The following is a 22,213-nucleotide window of genomic DNA, read 5'->3' as shown; positions in this document are numbered from 1 at the left end:
CTTTTTGGCAGAGATGCTCAGTTGTCTTATGCATGTTGGGAACAACACTTTGAAGTCCTCACTTGCTAAAGTTTCATCAGGAGAATTTAAGAACCATTACAAACCATCTTCAATAGTCTTATTAAACCAGATGGCTAAACAAACTGTAACATGGAGAACCTAAGGCTTCTCAGGGTCCACCAGTCATGTATTCCGGTCATGACATCTTCAAGGCACATGCAGTTGATAAATCACATATCTCCCTTGCCTTCTGACATTTATTATTGTGGTATTAGAGTGTACCAATATTTCCTGATGAATTTGCCAGCTTCACTGTCATCTTTATGAAATGTGAAAAAGCATATTTTTTTAAACAAGGATCCAGACTCAAGATGGCAAAGGACTTGGACAACCTCTTGGATGAGGCTGAGTCCACGTTTTGCAGGCCAGAGCCACTGAGACTAGGCACGGATAAGAGGCCCAAAGGCTGCGTTGGTGGCATTCTCAGCAATGGCTGGAACTGAGTAGAGGTGAAAAAGAATGTCAGCTCTGCAAATAATAAAATAAATGACCATACTACATCTAGAAACCAGGAACAACTTCTAACGTCAACAGAAACATTTAAAAATAAAGATGGTCTTGATAGTCTTATTAATGAAATATTTGAAGAGGCCAACTTTGATTTTTGAAAATCCTTTAAATTAAAATCTAAATCTTTAGGTAACACATCTCTCAGAACTTCCATTGGTAAAAGTTGCAGCCTCATGTACCTAGGTGGAAGCACCCCTCCATGTGATATTGGAACAGCTACGTTACAGAGAGCATGTGACCATCTATGTTGTATAGCATATAATTTCTGGATAGTAAGCTGTGATGACTGTATGTGTTACAGATCATGCAATTATATATTTTTCAGGAACAACATGCCAGAATTCCACAAATTAAAAACAAAGCTGGGCCCTGGTTGGTGTGGCTCAGTGGACTGAGCACCAGCCTGTGAAGCAAGAGGTGGCTGGTTCGATTCCCAATCAGGGCACATGCCTAGGTTGCAGGGCAGGTTCCCAGTTCAAGGGCGTGTGAGAGGCAACCAGTCTATCTCTAGCACTCTCTCACATCAATGTTTCTCTCCCCTCATTCTCTCTCCTTTTCCCTTTCTCTAAAAATAAATAAATAAAACCTTTTAAAGAAAACAAAGTTGTTAAAGAAGAAAGGAACATGGACATATGCCTGCCAGTGTAGTTAGAGAGCTGTTGAAGAACTGACTGACCTTCAGACTGATCATCAGCTGCATTGAGTTTGTGGTAAACATTAAGAATGCAGACTTTTCACATGCAGGCCAATGCATCCATGAGAACAATATCCATTAATCATCATAATATTTAGGTAATGGTACATAGTATCATGCCGTCTGGTGAAAAAACAAGGAATTTCATTTAATGACTATACAAATTTTTGAACACCAAATGGCCTTAAGATAATGTACTTAATTTAACGTTTTAGAATTAGTCCTTTTGTAATATATGGACATTTCACTTTGTAAGCAAAGTAACAAGTTATCCAAAGTCTTCTTTACCAGCCTATCTCCTGTTTAATGGACTTTAATTGAGGAGTTTTATGCCAATCTATAGCAATTCATTAACAACTGCAGTATTACTGACTGCTAATACACTTAGCATAAACATTCCTCATAAGGAATTAAAGCAGGCAAGTGCAGGGAGGTCACTGAGGTGTATATATGAAGGTCTGTCCAGAAGGTATCCATTTATGTAATATGAAAAATAGAAACATTTGTTGAAGACAATACAAGATACAAGAAACATTGTACATAGGACAAGGACACCTCGGTCCCCTTCAAAGTAAGCACCTTGGGACCTCACACAGTTCTCCCAATTGCCATCAGCTTCCCTGTCATATTTTCCTGAATCTCATCAATAAAAAGGAAGAAAAGCAATAACTTAGAAGAAAAAGTTTTTGTGATCACATAACTTTCTCCTTTAAAACATATATTGTTAAATAAAGTTAATTTGATTTTTAAAAAACCTTAACTGAACATGTTAGAAGTTAACATGTTACTACTACTATAATCAAAACAATTCAGGGCCTTCCAGTCAAGAAGAAGGCGTAGGTAGACATGCTTCGCCTCCTTGCACAACAATAAGGATCACAACTAACCTCAAAACAAAAAACACCCAGAGCTGCCAGAAAACTGAACTATATAAAAGTCTGACAACCAAGGATTTAAAGAAACCATATTCATCTCGATGGGTAGGAAAGGCAGAGACAGGGAACTGGACAGAGAGGATAGGATGCAGTGTGGGAGTGGCTGGCAGAACAAACAGTCCCACATTCATGTGTGGTAGATAAAAATTAGGAGGGACACCTTGGGAGCAAGCAATCCCAAACCTAGACCAGACTGTGTAGCCTAGGATTCCAGCACAAGGAAAATAAAACCTCACAACTTTGGGCTGTAAAAACCAGCGGGGGTTTAGGCAGCGGAAGAAACAGCTAGTCTCTCAAGAGAGTCTGTTTAAATCTGATAAATTGCTTATCTCCATTTCATTTAGCTCTTATGCTGGAGTTTTTATTTGTTCTTTCATTTGGGCTATGTTTCCTTTTTTCTTTTCTTTTTTTAAAAATATTTTATTTATTTATTTTTAGAGAGAGAGGAAGGGAGGGAGAAAGAGAAGGAGAGAAATATCAATGTGTGGTTGCCTCTTGCATGCCCCCTACTGGGAAGCTGGCCCGCAACCCAGGCATGTGCCCTGACTGGGAATTGAACGGGCGACCTTTTGGCTCATAGACGGGCACTCAATCTACTGAGCCACACCAGCCAGGGCTGGTCCACGTTTCTTGTCTCCTCATTTTGGCAGACTCCCTGTGTTTGTTTCTGTGTATTAGGTAAAGCTGCTATGACTCCTTGTCATGGTAGTGTGACCTAATGTAGTAGGTGCTCACTGTAGGGTCCAGTGGCACAGCCTCCCCTATCACCCAAGCTGGGTACTCAAAAAGTGCACCTTTCATGTGAGCTGAGTACACCCTCCTCTTGTAGCTGAGCCTTCGTTGCTGTTGGCAGGTCAGTGGGAGGGATTTACCCAGGCCAATGAGCTGCAAGGACTAGCTGTGACCACTGACCATCAAACCCTGCCCTCTGTGGAGGACCAGCCATGCAGGGGCAGGGTGGTGGTGCTCCGACATGGTCTGTAGCTGCCCACTAGGTGCGCTGGCCCTGGGGGGTTTCCTGGGTGGTGCAGGCCAAGGTCAGCCCCGACCTGTGTTTTGCCTGGAGCAACCTGCCTGAGCTATAAAGCAATCTGAGGTGGCTGCTGTTTGTGCTAGGCCTGGAGATTCCCAGGCGAAGGCAAACTGAATCTAGGCTGTCTGCTGCCAGTGCAGGGCCTGGGACTCACTGAGGCCAGCTGTTGCTTGTTTGAGAGGATTTAGGAAGTTGTGAAGCATGAGTCAAGGCCAAGTATTTATATGGAAGAGCAGCTTGGGTGGGCCCGTAAATTGGGTGGGGCAGAGTCTCAGGGGATCTCCAAGGCAGGTCAAACAGTGATGCACCAGGTTGATGGAATCTCAGATATGGCACCAGTTTGCTGGCTCTGAGAGGGGAGGGTTCGGTAAAGGGACAATGGCCTCTGCTAGCCTCGATGCCAGACACTTCAGTTTCTCCCTGTATGCCGCCGGTGCCTTTCAAGCTGCTACCCCGGGACTGCAGCTCAGAGAGAGTGAGTCTGAGAAGGTGAGTGTGTGTGTAGGTTCTTTAAGAGGAACTACTTGGGGCTCCAAGCAGTTTCTTCCACCAACTCAATCCCCGCTGGATTTTGCAGCCAGAGGTTGTAGGGACTTATCTTCCTGGCACCGGAACCCTGGGCTGGGGGGCCTGGTGTGGGGCTGGGACTGCCTCCTCACTCCCGAGATATCCCTCCCAAATTGTTATCCACTACACGTGGGTGTGAGACCAGCCTCAGCCTGTTCCATGTCTCCACCCTTCCTACCAGTCTGGATGGATGTAATTTCTTTAAATCTGTAGTTGTCAGACTTCCATTCAACTTGATTTCATAGTTGTCAGACTTTCATTCAACTGGATTTCTGATGGTTCTGAGTGGTGGTTGTTCTACATTTTAGTTGTAATTTTGATGTGGTCGTGTGAAGGGGCAAGTCATGTCTGCCTCTGCCTCCATCTTGACTGGAAGTCCCCAAAGCTCTCATTTAGAATGGAAGGGCAAAAAAAGTGCTTCCCAGACAAGGTAAAGGTAAAGGAGTTCACTATCATCAAGCCTTTATTATATGAAATGTTAAAGGGAATTACTTTAAAAAAAGATCAAAATTATGAAAATTAAAATGACAACAAACACAACTATCAATAGCTAAATCTAAAAAACAAAAACAAACAAACTAAGCAAACTACTAGAACAGGAACAGAATCACAGATACGGAGATCATTTGGAGGGTTATCAGTGGGGAGGGGGAAGGGGAAGCATGGGAAAAAAGCTACAGGGATTAAGAAGCATAATTGGTAGGCACAAAATAGACAAGGGGATGTTAAGAATAGTATAGGAAATGGAAAAGCCAAAAAACTTATATGAAAGACCCATGGACATGAACTAAGAGGGGGTTTGCTGGAAGGAAGCGGGGTAGTGCGTGGAAGGGGGCAAAGGGGGAAAAATTGGGACAACTCTAATAGCATAACCAATATAATATACTTAAAAAATAATTGACAATAGTTGTAAGAATTTCTCAAATAGCCATACTGGAACTCTGAGAAGAAATAGGAGGGAGCGAAGGGAGAGAGGTACAAGAGGATATAGGGGGGATAAATTGTGACGGAAGGGGAAATGACTTCGGGGAGGTGAATATACAATGTAAGGATGTTATATTATAGAATTGTAAACCTGAAACCTATATAATTTTATTAACCAATGTCACCCCAATAAACTCAATAAAAAAGAAAAAAGTAAGAATGCCAGATAAAGAAGACAGATTTTTCTAGTGTTTTGCTTCTTACTGGAATATTGAGACTGTTATATCATTATGAGTTGCTATGTAACTACGGTGCAATTAAAATTTTGATTAATGTGTATGATCAAAAACTGCAAGTAAAATAAGCTTTTGGTTCTTTTTCTAATCCCAAATATGTGTCTGAATATGCAGCAAGTGATGGTGGGGTGACAACCTCAGCACAGACATTGGGAGGGAGAGGGCAACCAGGCACAAAAGAGAAGTCCTCCCAAAGGTGAGAGCACCAGTGTGCAGGCAAAGTGTGCCCTTCATGCATGTGCACTGTGAGAAGACTGTGGCTTACACACCAGTCCTTGCACTACAACAACTACCACTGCTATGGATTACTGTTTGTGACATTGCCAGAACACTTTATCCGGTCTCATTTGTACGTCATGCACTTCCATAAGCATGAAATTTTCATTTGTTTTCCCGCTTTAAGATTTTGCTTAATGTAACACTGTGCTTTAATTTCGAAAGGAGAAAGGAATTAAAACTAAAGAGGAAGAACATGTTCTGTGTTGCAGTTGTCTGGTGTTTGCTCCAGATCCTACAGCTCGTGTTAGCAGTCCAGCTTCAGGTGGAAGAAAGGGACATTGTCTGTCTTGCCTCCACACCTAAGATTTTGGCCAAGATACCTTCCAGTTCAGTGTCTCCATTTCTTGATTTGTAAGACAGGTACAATGACAAGTACTCATTTGATTTAGGCTGTTGTTGACCTAACTAATCTCTAAGTACCCATTTCACTGTAAAAGGTGTGTGATCTGTATAGGATTGAGGGTGGGAAGTGGGGGTCTCTGGGGTGGGGGAGAGTGGTGGAGGAAAAATGGAGACAACTGTACTTGAACAACAATAAATAAATAAATAGATAGATGATAGATAGATAGATAGATAGATAGATAGATAGATAGATAGCACAGATGCTCTGGCCAGATACCTCTGATGGTTAGAGCATCATCCTGATACACCAAGGTTGCAGATGTGATCTTGGTCAGGGCACATAGAAGAAGCAACCAATGAATGCATAAATAAATGGAACAACAAATAGATGTTTCTCTCTCTCTCTATCCCCCTTCCTCTGTCTCTATAAAAATCAGTAAATAAAAAATTAAAAGATACAGTTTTAAAAAGATTGCACAGATGAACTAATTTCATTTCATTAGGATTTTTCTCTGAGAAAATTATTGTTGTGGTTTCCTGTCTTCCCTTTTAGAATCTCTTAACACTCTGTATCCAAGCTCCTATGGGTGCACAATGGCTAAGGTGCTATAGGGTTCCACATTCCTCATGGGTGGCAGTGTGTCAGGGCAATGTGAGCTGATGTGGGCAACTGTAAGATGAGGTGCCATTGGGAAGCTGTTTCATCAAGATGCCAAAGTGCGAGAAGCATATCCTCCCTCACATTTCTGCACATATGTGTCACTCAGGCAAGCAGTTTTTAAGCAGCACTGTGGTGGCAGCTGCTAGGCTAGCTTACCACATATCCATGGATTCAGCCAGGAAAGAGACAGTGAGCCCAGAACCATTCAAACAGCATATTACTTACAGAAACAGCAAAAATAAGACCAGCATGGTGTCAGCTCTTACATCCCTAGTTCCACAGGATGACACTGAAACAGGGGGCCAGATGATAGATAGCACAGGCGATAAGTCACTCTGTCATTGAAGAATCAACTCTCGACCACAGCCAAGCAGTTTTGTTGACTTACACAGAAGCCTGCAGCTGTACCTTAAGTGTGGTCAAGGTGGGAGGTCCCAGCCACACCAGAGCCAGGCAGGTAGGTGGGAAACAGTCTCATGGTGGCTCCTTATCATGCTGTTTGTCTTGCCATGTCCCAAGGAAAATCGCAAGACCTTTAGCTAAGACTCATGTCAGACTTTAGTTAAGCCTTTTTCCGTGTGGCCTATGTGGAGGTGTACCAAGGTCACCACTGTGCCATGGCAGAGCTGTTGCCCTAAAACTTCTCTGCCTGACCTTTTATGTATCTAGCTAAAATTCTTTTTAGAAACATGGCCACCCCATCAGATGCCCCAAGTAGTTCTACTGATAGGGGCTTGGATGTAGTCCTTTCTGTAGTCATACATTGGAGATATTGTGGGTTTGGTTGCAGACCATTACAATAGAGTATCACAATAAAATGAGTTATAATCTTTTTGCTGGTGGAGGGTCTAGCTTTCAATTTGTAAAACACACACAAACACACGCACAACATCTGTAAAGCGCAATAAAGTGAAGTGCCATAAAACAAGTTATGCCTATTTTTGTCTTGACATTATTTGGGAATGATTGTGGCTATGACCCCCAGTAGAATGATCAGACCCACCTGGAGAACAGACTACAGCTGGGCTTCTGGTCTGGAGCCAAGCCAGCTAAATATGTCATTAATCTAGATGCAGCAAGAGGTGTTGACAATTGCACACACTCTGCTTTGGGTTCCCAGCAAAGAGACCAGGGTATAGGATCATCCATCACCAGTCACACTAGAAAGTTTAGACTGGTTTGTGCATTGCAAGCAAGTACAGGTGTGATGTCCATGTGAGAAGTGATCCCCCTTAGGGCATAAACTGCAGCAGGAGTGGGATCATTTATTACTTTTATTACAAGAATAAACCAATGTTGTGTCCCTCATGGTAGACAAACTCTTTGAGCAAAGTTTAGCAGTTCCTGCAAGGCAAGCTGAAGTGTTTTCAAATAGAACGATTAGGCTACCCTATCTGACACAGCCTTTTGCCACTGCCACTCAGTGGGGACTGGATTCTCTTAATATGTGTGTGGCAACTTCAGAAGCAGCATTTTGTTGACTTGGGGTCCAGGGCAAGTTTACCACAGCATTCTGAGATGACAGGGCAAGTTAGGTGTCCTGCAGGAAAGAGGCAAGAGGCAAGAGAGCCTAATGGTACCCCATCTAGCCTACTACACCAAACCCCCTAGGTCTGTGTTCCTTCCCCGGAAGCCCATGTTGTCACTTTTCTTTTGTGACCATGTGATGGTATTCCCAGTCTCCAAAGCACCATGTCTTCTAATCTCCCCAACATCTGCCTCACATTGTGTGTCTAGGCTAACCCTGAGGTGGCCCAGTAGTTTCTTCTTAGTACCTTGTGACCTTCCAGACCAGAGGTATGCAATACTCCATGACCAATTTAGAAGTTGTCACCTCCTACCTATGATCATTGTCATCAGTCTCCAAAACTGCCCTAACCAGCTGCCTAACCTGGTGGGAAAAGGAACACCTGATTAGCATCTCCTACCTCCCATCTCTTTTCAGCTACTTGCTTAGTCACCAGACTTCCTGCAAGTGAGCATGGAAGGGGGCTCTTATGGCCAGCCTAGGCCTCTTCCCCTTCCCCCAATTTCATAATTAAACATTGTCTCTAAATATGGAGAATTACCATATCTGGAGGCCATACTGCCTGTTTTAAATGTGTGCCCCTCTAGCAGCTGAGGCCTGATGGCCCATTTATCTTTTCTTTAGTTTTTTCTTTCTCGAGTCCATTTTATTTTTTTAATAGCATTCACACCTGGAATTGATACAGGGCATGAAATGTCCAGTGAATGGCCTCCTGCCTGGTAATTTGTGCTAAAACTTGGCATCATTTAGTGGTGATTGGATATGCTTGGGGGGATCTTAAATGAAGCCCAGTTCATCTACGAGTCCTTGGACAGCATGTCTTCACCTGCTCTGCAGACGGGATGGTGCCATGCCCTGAAAAGACACCTACTGAAGTGAGTGCCTGCACACCTCAAGAGACAGGGAGGGAATAGGCCTAGAAAGTCTATTGTCAGGACTGGTCAGGTACACTGCCCTGGGTATATACTCTGAAGCTCTCTGTCACCTGACTGTGTAACTGGCAAACTCAGCACATTAGCCAGGTTCCTTGGCCTTGTGTGCTGGAATCACTAGGTCTTGTTCTGGGGCCCAGTCCTGAATCAAATCTGAGTTACAGCACCCTGTGCAGTGCTATGTCCAGGCATTTATGTTCTTTCTTCGGGCAATACAAGCCTAACGAGCTTGTTGATCCTTAACACACATCTTGAAAGGGTCCTGTTCCATAGGCATATATTCTTATGGATCACAAACTGGGATATGAGGCTTGTGCAACCTGCTGCCATCATGCTTGTCCTCACAGGGGTTGACACTTGATCAGCCTCGCTGCCAGGCTATACTGTCTGTGAATTCAGGGCAACCTCCACAGCTGGCAACTCTGCCCACCGAACACAGTTCCCCTCTTCATGTGTTTTTTTAAAATGTATTGATTTATTAATAAATAAATCAATAAATTTATTGAGAAAGAGAGAGATCGATTTGTTGTTCCACTTAGTTATGCATTCATTGGTTGTTTCTTGTATGTGTCCTAACCAGAGATTTAAACCCACAATCTTGATGTATTGTGACAACACTCCAATCAACTGAGACCTGAGCTACCTGGCCAGGGCCATGCAGGTTTTATTTTAACTTTTAATTTTGAAATAATACTAAATTCATATAAAGTTGCTAAAAAGCAATACAAAGAGATTCCATGTATCTTTTACACAGCTTTAGCATAATTAGAGTACAATATCAAAATGAATAAATGGACATTGGTACAATCCACCCTTTATTCAGATTTCATCAGCTTCACATATACTCTTGCGTGTGAGTGTGTGTGTTGTGCTGGGCAGTTCTATCACATATGTAGATTTTTCAGGTAACAACTACCGCAGTCAAGACACAGAACTATTCAGTGAGCACAAAGGACCCCGTGCTACGCCTTTATGCCTTTAAAGTTCCCTTCCCCCATCCCTGTCCCCTTGGCAACCACTAATCCATTCTCCATCTCTGTAATTTGCTATTTCAAGAATGTTACATAAATGGAATCATACAATCTGAAACCTTTGGAGACTGGCTTTTTTTCACACAGCATGATTTCTTTGAGATCCAGCTAAGTTGTATTTATCAACAGTTTGTTCCTTTTTATCACTGAGTATATTCCATCATATGGATGTACCACCATTTGTTTAACCAGTCACTCACTGAGAGATATTTGGGCTATTTCCAGTTTTTGGCTATTACAAACAAAGCTGCTAAGACTATTCACGTACATGTTTCTGTGTGAATGTTAAGTTTTCATTTCTCTGACATAAATGCCCAGGAATACAATGCTGGACCATATGGTAGCTGCATGTTGAGTTTTATAAGAAACTGCCAAACTGTTTTCCAGAGTAACCACACCATTTTACATTCTCACACGCAATGTACATAGTATAGGTAATCCAGTTTCTCTGCATCCTTTCTGGCATTTAGTGTTGTCATTATTGTTTCAGCCATTTTGATAGATGCATAAAGATATCTCATTGCAGTTTTCATTTGCATTTCCCTAATGGCTAATGATATGGACATAACTATATGCAAAATATGCATCCTCTTTAGTGACATGTCTCTTCATGTCTCTTGCCCATTTTGTAGTTGGGTTGCTTGGTTTTCACTGTTGAGTTTTGATTGTTCTTTATATATTTTAGATATACGAATAAGTCCTTTATTGAATACATGTTTTGCAAATAGTTTCTACCAGTCTGTAGCTTATTTTTTCATTCTCTTAACAGAGTCTCTCCCAGAACAAGCGTTTTTAGTTGTGATGAAATCCAGTTGGTCACATGTTCCTTTTACGGACTTTGCTTTTGGTGTCATGATGTCTAGCCTAATGTCCTCAAGATTTTCTATTGATTTCTTTTAAAAGTGTAAAAGTTGCACATTTTACAGTTAAGCCTATTATCCATTTTGAGTTAATTTTGTAGAAGGTGTAAGGTTTGGTCCAGGTTCACATTTTTTTTCCTGTTGATGTCCTCTTGTTCTGGCACCATTTGTTGGGTAGGCTGATCTTCAGTTGAGTTGCTTCTTCTCCCTTGACAAAATTCAGTTGGGTATATCAGTATGAGTCTGTGTCTGGGTTCTCTATTCTGTTCCATTGATCTATGTCTCTATCCCTCTACCAATACCACACTCTCTTGATTCTTGTAGTTATGTAATAAGGTTTAATGTCAGGTAGAGTGATTCCTACTGCTTGTTTCTTCTTTTTCCAAAATGGTTTCAGTTATTGTAGTCTTTGCTTTTCCATGTAACTTTTAGAAAAAGCTTGTTTATACCTATGAAAAATTTTGCTGGTATTTTTATAGTAATTGCATTAACCCTATAGATCATTTGGGGAGAATTGTCTCTTTTTGGCCATATTGACTCTTCCAATTCATAACATGATATAACTTTCCATTTATTTAAAAAGGAAAAGAAAACAAAAATCACTTCTTTGTCAAATTCATTCTGCCATTGATCCTTTTGAATGAGTTTTAAATTTCACTTGTATTTTTCAGTTCTATCATCTCCATTTGATTCTTTTTTATATCTTATTATTTGGTGAGAATTTCTACTTCTTCATTTGTTTCAAGTTGATTTGTAATTTCTTGTTGAATCATTTTTATGATATCTACTTTAAAATCCTTGTTAAATAATTCCTACACCTGATTAATCTTGGTATTGGCTTCTGTTGATTGTGTTTTCATTAACACTGTAATTATAGATGGGAAATGGTATCACATCTGATTTTTGCTGTATCCTGGACATTCTGTTGTTATGGTAGGAGATTCAGGATCCTGTTTAAATTTTCTGTTTTAGCAGTCAGTCATCCTATTGAGGTTTAGCATAGAGGTCTTGATTTTGGGGGGCTGTGGGTCCAATGTCAATTCAGTTTTCCGAGAACCTGCAATGTCATTCTGATCTGCTTTGTTTGCGGGGTGCTCCTGGAGTCTCATCTCAGTCTTCACTGTTGCAAGGGATGGGTGTTTCTTCCCTGGTCCTGTCTGGCACCCATGGATGTAGGATTAAAGATGTGGACTGAAAAGGTGGAACACTTTTTTGGTTTCCATCGGTGCTGATGTTGCCCTCAGGGGTACAGGGCTCTTCCCTGGGTCTGTGTGCTTCAGGCAAAGTTGTAAACACTTTTTTTGGGTGGTTTTACTGCTGAAAGTGGCCCAGGGTGCCCATCAGATTTTAACTTTGCTGATCTGTCCGTGACTTAGGTCCAGTTATCCTCAAGAATCTTAATATATCAAGACAAGTTCCTTGTGCAAAACCACAGGGGGACTGTGGCTTAGTGGCAAGTCAGTCAAAACGTTCATTACGCCTGAGTGGCCTAAGTGGGAGGGCAATCTGTTGGATTTTGTGAAGAAAGTTCTTGCATCTCTATTAGGTGTTTGTTTAATACAATGATCAACCACCCTGCTTCATCTCATGTTGTTTTAGTGACAGCATGTAGCTGAGCTGGGAAAGCCACATAGGCTCCTAGTTGTGTCTTATTCCACTGGTACTGTTTTAATTGTAGAATTTCTCCACTGGAAACATTCCATACAATCAAAGGAGGTGTTACACATACTTAAACCATCCGTTATTCCAGTGCTTTTAGCAACATCCATTACAAAAATTTGGGTGTATATCCATCAAGTAAAACATGACACAGTTTGAACAAATATCAACTGTGGTGAGGCATCATTGATAACCTGCAAGGGTGTCACAGGTCAGATGTTAATCTTTTAGGAGCAGAAGGGGCCAATGCCCAGTGTAAAGGGGACACTTTATTTTATTTTATTCTAAATGGATATTTTTATTGCACATATGTATACATACATACACATGCATATATGTATAATACCTTAATAAAGTTGATTTTAAAAGTTCAGTTGGGCACATGAAGGAACATCAGATTTAAATGCTGGCTACAAAGGATTCACTTTTGACCTAGTTGGAATCCCAGTTACCCCAGGAAATGAAGACTGGCAATGATAAAGAGGAGAGAACAGTTCAGTTTTCCCTGACAGCATTTTTAGTTTGTCACAGCAAAATGACACTGGGGGCTCAAAGCATTGAGATGCAGATGGAGTACATTTAGTCTTTCCAGAAAAAATATGTGATGATCAGCCTAATTTCAATTAATGATATACAATAAACAATTTTAGTATTATGGCCCATGCAATATTTGGGACATACTTATACTAAGAAAATTATTTGCTGTTTATCTGAAATTTGAATTTCACTGGCTGTCCTGTACTTTTTTAAATTTTATTTTTCAATCACAGCTTACATTTACTATTATTTTGTATTAATTTCAGGTGTACAGCATAGTGGTTAGACAATCATATACTTTACAAAGCAGTCTTCCCCCAACATTTCAGGTACCCACCTGGCACCACACATAGTTATTACAATATTATTGACTATATGGCCTATGCTGTACTTTACATCCCTGTGACTATTTTGTAACTGCCAATCTGTACTTCTCAATCCCTTCACCTTTTTAACTAATGGGGACTCTTTAATAAGAAGACTTTTCCAGAAGTTACAGTGTGGCAGCGGTGATGGTTTCTGTATCATAAACATAAAGTTCTGTACTTTATAAGAGACAGTAGGTTTTGTTCCTTGGCTTCCAGAGGGACTAAGTGCAGTCATTTCACCCATGTGTATCCAAGAAACCATCTGCAATTATGTCTCAATCTGGGAGTTGATCAGCTCTTCCTGCTGGTGAAGGTGAGATGACACTGAGGATACCAGTTTCCACTCCAAAATATGCCTTTGGGTTACTGATTCTGGTTATATTTAAGAAAGGAAGGACAAAGGGAAAAAAAAAAACCTTCCCCTTTTCCCTAACTTCCTGAATGGGATTTAGAAAGAGGACTTGCTCCAGGAAGGGAGATAACATAGATAACCGTAGTTTAATATGAACTAAAAGTAATGGACAGGGAGGAACCTAGTAAGGCCCCTTTGATCAAAGTCCTCTCTGTGTCCCATTGTTAAAGATGGCCAGGCAAACATTTATTTATCAAACATTTGCTTTTCCATCTCCATGTGAATTGCCTTCCTGTCCTTTGAAGTCCCAAACTACAACCCCCTTTTCTCCTTAGCTCAAGGTGATACAGAAACCTTAATTGCCTGATTTGTCCTTGGATCCCATATTCTTCTGGCATTGCCATACATACACATTAAATTTGGTGATTTTCTTCTGTTAATCTGTCTCATGTTAATTTGATTATTAGCCCCCCACCCCACAGAAGAACTTTAAAAGGCTAGGAAGAAAAATTATTTTCCTCCCCGACCACACTGTAGTCAGAGCTTCTGAGACTGAGGCTCTTAACTTGCCAACCAACAGCACATCATCTGTATAGTGAAAGCTTTGGACATCAGAGAGTAGAAGTGCTTGCATTAAACCTTGATTCACCCACTGGTGACAAACTGTGTGTGTGTGGAGTGGGGGCAGTTTTCTCTGACTATATTTTGAAGGTGACAGTGCCCTCAAAAGAAAAAGAACATGTGCCCTGGCTGGTGTGGCTCAGCTGTTTGGACATCTTTCCACAAAGTGAAAGGCCACCAGCCAGTTTGATTCCCTGTCGGGGCACATGCCTGGATTGTGGGTTCAGTCCCAGCTGGGGAGTGTAAGAGAGGCAACTGATCGACGTTTATCTCTCACATCAAAGTTTCTCTCCCTCTCTTTCGCCCTCCCTTCCTCTCTTTCTAAAAATAGATAAATGAAATCTTTAAAAATAAAAAGAGAAAAAGAGTATGCACTGCCAGGTCATAGTGCATCCCTTAACTTGGCCTGTATAACCCCGATGTCTTTTCTCCCAGAAGGCATTGTGACTTTACTGGGTCCAAATTGGGTGCCAGTTTGTCAGTTGTCAAGCAGTCCCTAAGTAGCAGTGTAGTTAAGTTAGTTTGTCATATTTCTCTAGATTCAGCCGGTAAGAAGACAATGAATCCTAAGGATTTATTATTTACACAGACAGTGTAATAATAACTGACAGGCAAGGTCAGTATTGTGTCACTCCTCATATGCCTAGTCCCAGAGGATGACACTAAACCAGAGTGGCCAGACAACAGAAAGCATGTGTAGTGTCACTCTGTCACTGAGAACCTGCCTCTGAATTATAGTCAAGCAGTTTTACGGACTTACACAGAAGCCTGCAACTGGACCCTGATGGGAGGCATTAACGCGGAAAGTTCCATGACTCACTTGAACCAGTGGGAACAGATGACAAACAGCTTAGTGGGGGTCTCCAGCAAGATAGGGAGGCAGATAAAAACTGACCTTGTGATGGCTTCTCACAAGACTGCTAAAGCCCACAGGAAGATCACAGGGCATTCTGCCAGGACTCGGGTGACTATGGTCAAGCCTTGACTATATGAGCTATGTGGATTAAAGCAATGTGACTAGGGCTCCATGTGTGGGTTATTTGTTTACAATTTATACATAAATATGCAGGCTTTATAGTTCAGATACTTACTAGCATTTCATAGAAAATGACAATCCAGCCATCGATGAGTGGTGAATAGAGAATTCTAAGTGGTATCATTAGCTGTAAGTTACGTTATTAAATCTGGGTTAATATGGTTCAAATAGAAAATATTTTGTTTAAAATATTAGAACACGAATATAAATGTTTTCTTTTTCATGTGGAATTGTCCTAATAAAAATGTAGAAGCAAATAGGTAAAATTGGAATAAAAACTAAATAAATGCTTCACATTTAGCTCCAGTATTATGATAGGATAAGTGTAATATAAATTTTTATGTTTTTTAATAGAATAATCATATACATTTAAATGTAAAGGTCCTGTGCATTCTTACACTTATCTTTTGTATAGTTGCTGCATATTCATAGTCACTTTTTGCGGCACATCAAGTGGTATAAGTAAAACAGCTTTCTGTTGCCAGATATTTATATTTAAAGCAATATTACTACCCAACATCTACATTTCTTTTAACACATGGTTACCTGTTTATTTCTTCTATATTCTTCTATGCAGGGTAAATCCCCACTCTTCTCAGGTTTTATATTAAACTGGATTTTTAAAAACTGTATTATTGCCCTCACTGGTGTGGCTCAGTGGGTTGCGTGTTGTCCTGCAAAGTGAAAGGTTGTTGGTTCAATTCCTGGTCAGGGCACATGTCTGGGTTTCAGGGTTAGTCCTGGTCGGACACATACGAGAGACAGCCAATCATTTTTCTCTCACATCGCTGTTTCTCTCCCTCTCTTTCTCTTTCCCTTCCTTTGTCTCTAAAAATAAATTAAAAAGTATTTTTTTAAAAACTGTATAATTGGTAATATTTTCATGAAGTGAAATTTTCTTACAAGGACATATTAGGAAACAGAGGGAAGGTATAAGGTATGGGAGTAAATGGGAAGAATGAGAGAAAAAAGAAACGAATAAGGAAGAAAAAGGTTTCATTTGTACTTTGGGGAGGAATATGTCATTTTTTAGACTTTACTATTTCTGAAAAGTGTCAGGAGAACTAATTTCTAAGAATCTAAAACTTTGTAATTTCCAATAATTAAGCTTGCCATTGAATAAATTACAAGATTCAAGAAGGAAAATTACACTTCTTATTGAACTTTTCATTCCCAGCTAATAAAGTTTTCTGTAAAAATTCTTGTCAAATGCTGGAGACCTTTCTAGAGATATATAACCCTTGATGTGCATTCATTATAGACATTTTTCTTATGGCTGTAAGAGACTTTTAATATATCCTTCCAAAACATCTTTTAAATAACACCTTGTACATGCAGTGGAGTTATGAGGATTATATAAAGAAACAGTAATAACAATTTGTTTAACCTGGTAAATTTAAACTTGATGTATAAAACTATAGGGGATACTGCCCTGGCCAATGTGGTTCAGTTGGTTGAGCATCATTCTGTGAATTGAAATGAGGTGAATTTGATTCCCCGACAGGGCACATGCTTTGGTTGTGGGTTTGGTTCCCTGGTCAGGGTGCATACAAAAGGCAACAGATTGGTTTTTCTCTCACATCAATGTTTCTCTCCCTCTCCTTCTCCCTCTATTCCTTTCTCTCTAAAAATAAACAAACAAACAAACTATAAAAGACACAATGTTATATGTGAAATATAGATATATTTTAAAGATTTTATTTACTTATTTTTAGAGAGAGGGGAAGGGATTGAAAATGGGAGGGAGAGACACATCTATGTGTGGTTGCCTCTAGCACGCTCCACGCCGGGGACCTGGCCCACAATCCAGGCATGTGCCCTGACTGGGAATCAAACCAACAACGCTTTAGTTCACAGGCCAGCACTCAATCCATTGAGCTGCACCAGCCAGGGCTATATGTGAAATATATTTTAATGAACAAAAAAAACTAGAAGGGAAACGGTTAGAGGAAAATAGGAATGGGTGCATGGGGTTTGGGATTTGGCCCAACTCAGAAGTAACAGAGGGTTCACTGCACTCCACTAACTGTAGGCCTGGACCCCGCATGGCCTGGGCTCTCACTGATTCTCGTGGAGAAGCTGGAATCCTCTTAGCATTGAGCCTATCAACCCATGAGCATTGTGCCCGCCTTGGGTGTCCACAGTCTCATGGATACCAAATCTCAGCGAACAGGTCTCAAGGACTCCAAGACGCACCTCCTGAGAATCTAGTTCTTGCCTCAATGTGTTTGCAAAAGTCCTGGGCAGTGGTTGTGAATGTTCGTCACTCAAGAGAGGTTTGTGTTCATGTCTAAGAGTGAAAACTCTCATCCCCCAGGGCCCAGCATGTGAACCGTATCCAGAAAGGTTGGCAAGGTCATAGCTGATCTTGAAGGAGCAAGGAAGGATGTCTGGGAGACTGAGAGGGAGAGAAGAAAATGGAAGCATAGTGTCTGAAGGTGAAGGGGGGCAGTCTGACAGAGAGGGCTTACCGATATTTGTATCCTGACCCTTATGTCCCTTGTATTGTATTCTCTCTCCCCTGAGCTGGCCCCCCGCTGCCTCTCCACACCCAGTTCTCTGTCTCTGTGGCACTGTGTATCTTCCCTAAGAATGTACAATCTGTCTGGGCAGCCTGGAGAAGACCACTTCCCACCTCTCCTCCACCAACACTGTACCACAGGGTTTTCTGAGTCTGACACCCAGACACAAGGACAGTGGACATCTTGGATCCCCTGGAAGTTTTGAGACAAAGTTACTGAGCAGTGGGCAGAGGGCCAGTGGGAAGCAGTCAGAATAGATTCTTCTGTGTCATGCCTCCCTACTCTCCTCCTCAGAATAGGGCCAGATGTCCACATGGAGACACAGACAGGGTTGAGAGTGCCAGGCTGAGACTAATTTTTACCACTCAAGGCAAGGGTGGGTCTGAGAATGGAATCCTATTTTTCTTTGTAGAAAAATGAAATTAATAAATGCAGGAAATTAGAATATCACTCCTTTGCAACTCCTAATGAAGTAAAAGATCTAAGTAACTATTATCAGATGTGTTCAGACTATGGTGAGAAGCTGATGGGCCATTCTAATGGTTGGATCAGCCTGCCACAACTTAAATTCAGTGATCAATCTTAACATAACAAAGAATGAGATAATCAGACATCATGTGCTTTCCAATGTAATGTAGTAAGAAGTACTGGCACCACTTACTAAGTTCTCTTACCAAAAAAATCAAACCTGAATCTTATCAAGGCTTTAGCTCTAGCTATTGTTATAGCTTAAAGGGAAGTAGGAATCAGAGAAGTTAACACTATGGTGATACAATCAGAAAATCCAGAACTGAAGACATTCTAAACTAAAACAATCTGGATTCATCAACAAATGAATTGCAAGGGAAAAAAGAGGAAAGAGAACCTAGAGATTAAGGGCCTTACGAGTCATATTAACCTCGTGAAATCCGTGGATCTTGTTTGCATCTCAATTTGAACAAACCAAGTAGAAAAATAAAACTAGGAGATACTGGGAAACCTGAACACTGAAATGAATATTTGATGATATTAAGTAATTATCCCTAATTTTTCAGGTTTGCTATGGTGTTTTGTTTTTATTCAAGTCCTTATTTTTCAAATATTTTAAAATGTTTGACATCACATATAACTTATCTTGTATTATTTTTTTAAATACAATACTTTTTAAAATTCCTAAACTGACGATTTCTCCCTAGAGTAAATTCTCTGATGCTTAATACATCTAGAGCTACAATTAAGAGCATTCCCACATTCAGAACATATATATGAGTTCTGTGGTATATGATGAGATATTATTTCGTGCTAAAAACTTTCCCACATTCAGTACATTCATACGTTTCTTCATTGTGTGAATTCTGGATTGTACAATTAGTTCTGACTTCCAGAAGAGGGTTTTACCATATTCAATACATTCATAATGTTTCTGCCCAGTATGAGTTCTTTGATGGTTGATAAAGGATGCTTTATGGAAGAAGTCTTCCTCATATTCACTACATTCATAGGGCTTTTCACATATGCGAATCCTCTAATGAATGTTGAGTTCTGATTTCCTGCTGAAGGCTTTCTTCATTCATTACATTTATCGGGTTTCTCCCAAGTATGGCTTATCTAATGCCTAATGAGGTATGATTTCTGAGATAAGGCTTTCCAACATTTAGTGAATTCATAAGTCTTTCTCCAGTATGAGACTTCTGATGTAAAATAAGGTGTGATTTCCGGTTGAAGGTCTTTCCATATTTTGTGTATGCATAGAGCTTTCCTCCAATATGTATTATCTGATATCCAGTAAGGTGTGATTTTCTGTTGAAGTTTTCCCCCCACTCATTGCATTCATAGGACTTTTGTCCTGTGTGAATTCTCTGATGATTAATGATGCCTGACTTCATAAAAAATGCTTTTCCACACTCAGTACAATCATGGGGTTTCTCTCCAGTGTGACTTACATGATACCTAATGAGGTAGGATGTCTGGGAGAACACTTTCCAACACTCAGGGCATTTTTAGGACTTTTCTTCTGAGTGTGAATTCTTTTATTTCTAATGAGCTGTGATGTGCTAAAGATTTGATGCTTTTTTGAGATATGACTTTGAAGAGAAGGTTTTCCCACATTCACCACATTCAAAGGGTTCTTCCCCAGTGTGAATCCTCTGATGAACAATGAGTTTTGAATTCTTGCTGAAGGCTTTCCCACATTCATTACATTTGATTTATTTGATTTTTAATGAACTGTGACTTCTGGGAGAAAGCTTTCCCACATTCAACACATTTATTGTCACATTTTGAATTATCTGTTGTTGAAAATGAGTTTGTTTATGGCTGGGGACTTCTTCATATTAATTATAGGCACAAAAATTCCTATCAGTATGAATTTCATCATGTTTTATATAAGAAGCGTAAAGACCAGATGATTTACCGTATCTATTGCTATTATGAAGGTTTCTTGTATAACTTCTACTATTACTAAATAACTCTATGTTTCAAACTTGTTCTCTTTAAATTGTAGTTGAATGCAGTTGGACTAAGAAATAAGTCTTGCCTTGGCTAGGTAGTTCAGTTGATTAGAGCATCATTCCAATATGCTAGGGTTGTGGGTTCCATCCCCAGTCAGGGCACCTAAAAGAAGCAATCAATGAATGCATAAATAAATGGAACAACAGATTTTCTTTATCCTCATCCAGGACCTTTTTCCATTGTTTTTAGAGAGAGGAAGGGGGAGAAAAACATTGATGTGAGAGAGAAACATCAGTTAGTTACCTCCTGTACGCATCCTGAATGGAGGTTGTATGTACTCAGACTGGGGATCGAACCCACAACCTAAGTATGTGCCCTGACTGGCACATACCTTTTGAACCCAACCAACTGAGCCACACCAGGCAGGATCGCAACAAATCTCTGTAATGGTTTCAGGATCTACAGTGATATCATCTATTTCACTTCTTATATTGGTGATTTGTATCTTCTTTCTTATTATTGTCATTCTTGCTGACAAAACAATTTTGTAATAGATATAATTGGGTTGTGTTGTTTTTAAGCTATTCTAAAAATCAGTTTTTAAACTGTTTATTTAGCTAATTTATAGTTAATGTAATTATTGATATGTTAGCACTTGAATCCTATAGTTTATTGTTTTCTCTTTGTTTTCTTTGATTCTTGGTCCTCTGTTTCTTTTTTCCTGACTTACTGTGGGTCACTTCATATTTTTTAGATTTCCATCTTGATTTATTTAGCATTTTTGAGTGTATCTCCTTCCTTGTACAGTTTTCATAGTGGTTACCTTGGGTATTGAAATATACAAATGAATTTATCACAGTGTACTGTATACTAATCATGTCTTTTTATATTATTTTATGATTCTTTGACATCTGGGGCCTTACTGACCCTGGAGGAGCTCCCCCTCCCAGGATTAGCTAGTTCCTAGAGGTAATAAGCAACTTGCCCTTGAATACACCTTTTAAATGCAAACCAACCAATCCAGAGTCCGTACCCTTAACTACCTCCTCTATCAGGCTGTCACACTCCAGGCCACTATCCCCTTTCCTAATCACCCAGAGACTGGTACCAGACAGCTAGGGACAATCCCTATGCCCCAGAGCCCACCAAAATTGTTCAAATGGACTATCCTAAATCTGCTTAACCTGCCTTGTCAAATTCATTCCATGGAAACTGTAATAAATGTCTTGCCCATTGTATTAATCTGCTAGAGCTGCCATAACAAAATATCACAGACTGGGTGGCTTAAAGAACATAAATGTTATTACAGTTCTGGAGGCTAGAAGTCCAAAATCAAGGTGCCATCACAGCTGGTGTTTGGTGAGGGCCTACCTCTTGAGTTGGAGATGGCTGCCTTCTCTCAGTGTGCTCACGTGACCTCTTCTTTGTGTATATCCATGGACAGAGAGAGAGACAGAGAGAGAGAGAGAATGAATGAGTACTCTGGTTTCTCTTCTTTTTTTAAAATCCTCACCAGAGGATATGTTTATTGATTTGAGAGAGAGAGGAAGGGACAGTGCGGGGGAGGGAGAGAAACAGAGTAAAACATCAGTGTTAGGGACAAACACTGATTGGTTGCCAGCCATACACATCATGGTCTGGGATTGAATTCACAATCTTTTGGTGTACGGGATGATGCTCCAACCAACTAAGCAACCCAGCCAGGGCTTTTTTTTCTTCTTTTAATATAGAAAAATATACTCTTTTTATTAGTTTTTTAATTTTTATTTTTATTGAAATATACTGATTTATAACATTATGTAAATTTGAGGTATACAACGTGTTAATATGATACATTTGTATATTTGTAATATGATTTCTATTTTAGCACCTCTATCACACCACATAATTATCATTTCTTTTTTGTGGTGGAAATAATTAAGATCTATTCTCTTAGCAAGTTTGATGATTATGATACAATATTGTTGTATATGGTATCTCTTCTTATGAAGACACTAATCCCTTAAGATCAGGGCTCCAACCTTATAACATTATTT

General features: G+C 40.2%; 1 pseudogene; it reads left to right on the top strand.

Annotated features, from left to right (window-relative positions):
- Nucleotides 1-371: 371 nt before the first annotated feature.
- LOC129065138 (cilia- and flagella-associated protein 418-like) lies at nucleotides 372-1,291 on the top strand (annotated as a pseudogene).
- Nucleotides 1,292-22,213: the final 20,922 nt, after the last annotated feature.

Source organism: Pteronotus mesoamericanus, unplaced genomic scaffold (genome assembly GCF_021234165.1).
Source record: "Pteronotus mesoamericanus isolate MK-2021 breed Mesoamerican mustached bat unplaced genomic scaffold, CSHL_Meso_final contig_173, whole genome shotgun sequence".
Taxonomy (NCBI): Eukaryota; Metazoa; Chordata; class Mammalia; order Chiroptera; family Mormoopidae; genus Pteronotus; species Pteronotus mesoamericanus.
This window is presented reverse-complemented; position numbering and strand designations above follow the sequence as displayed.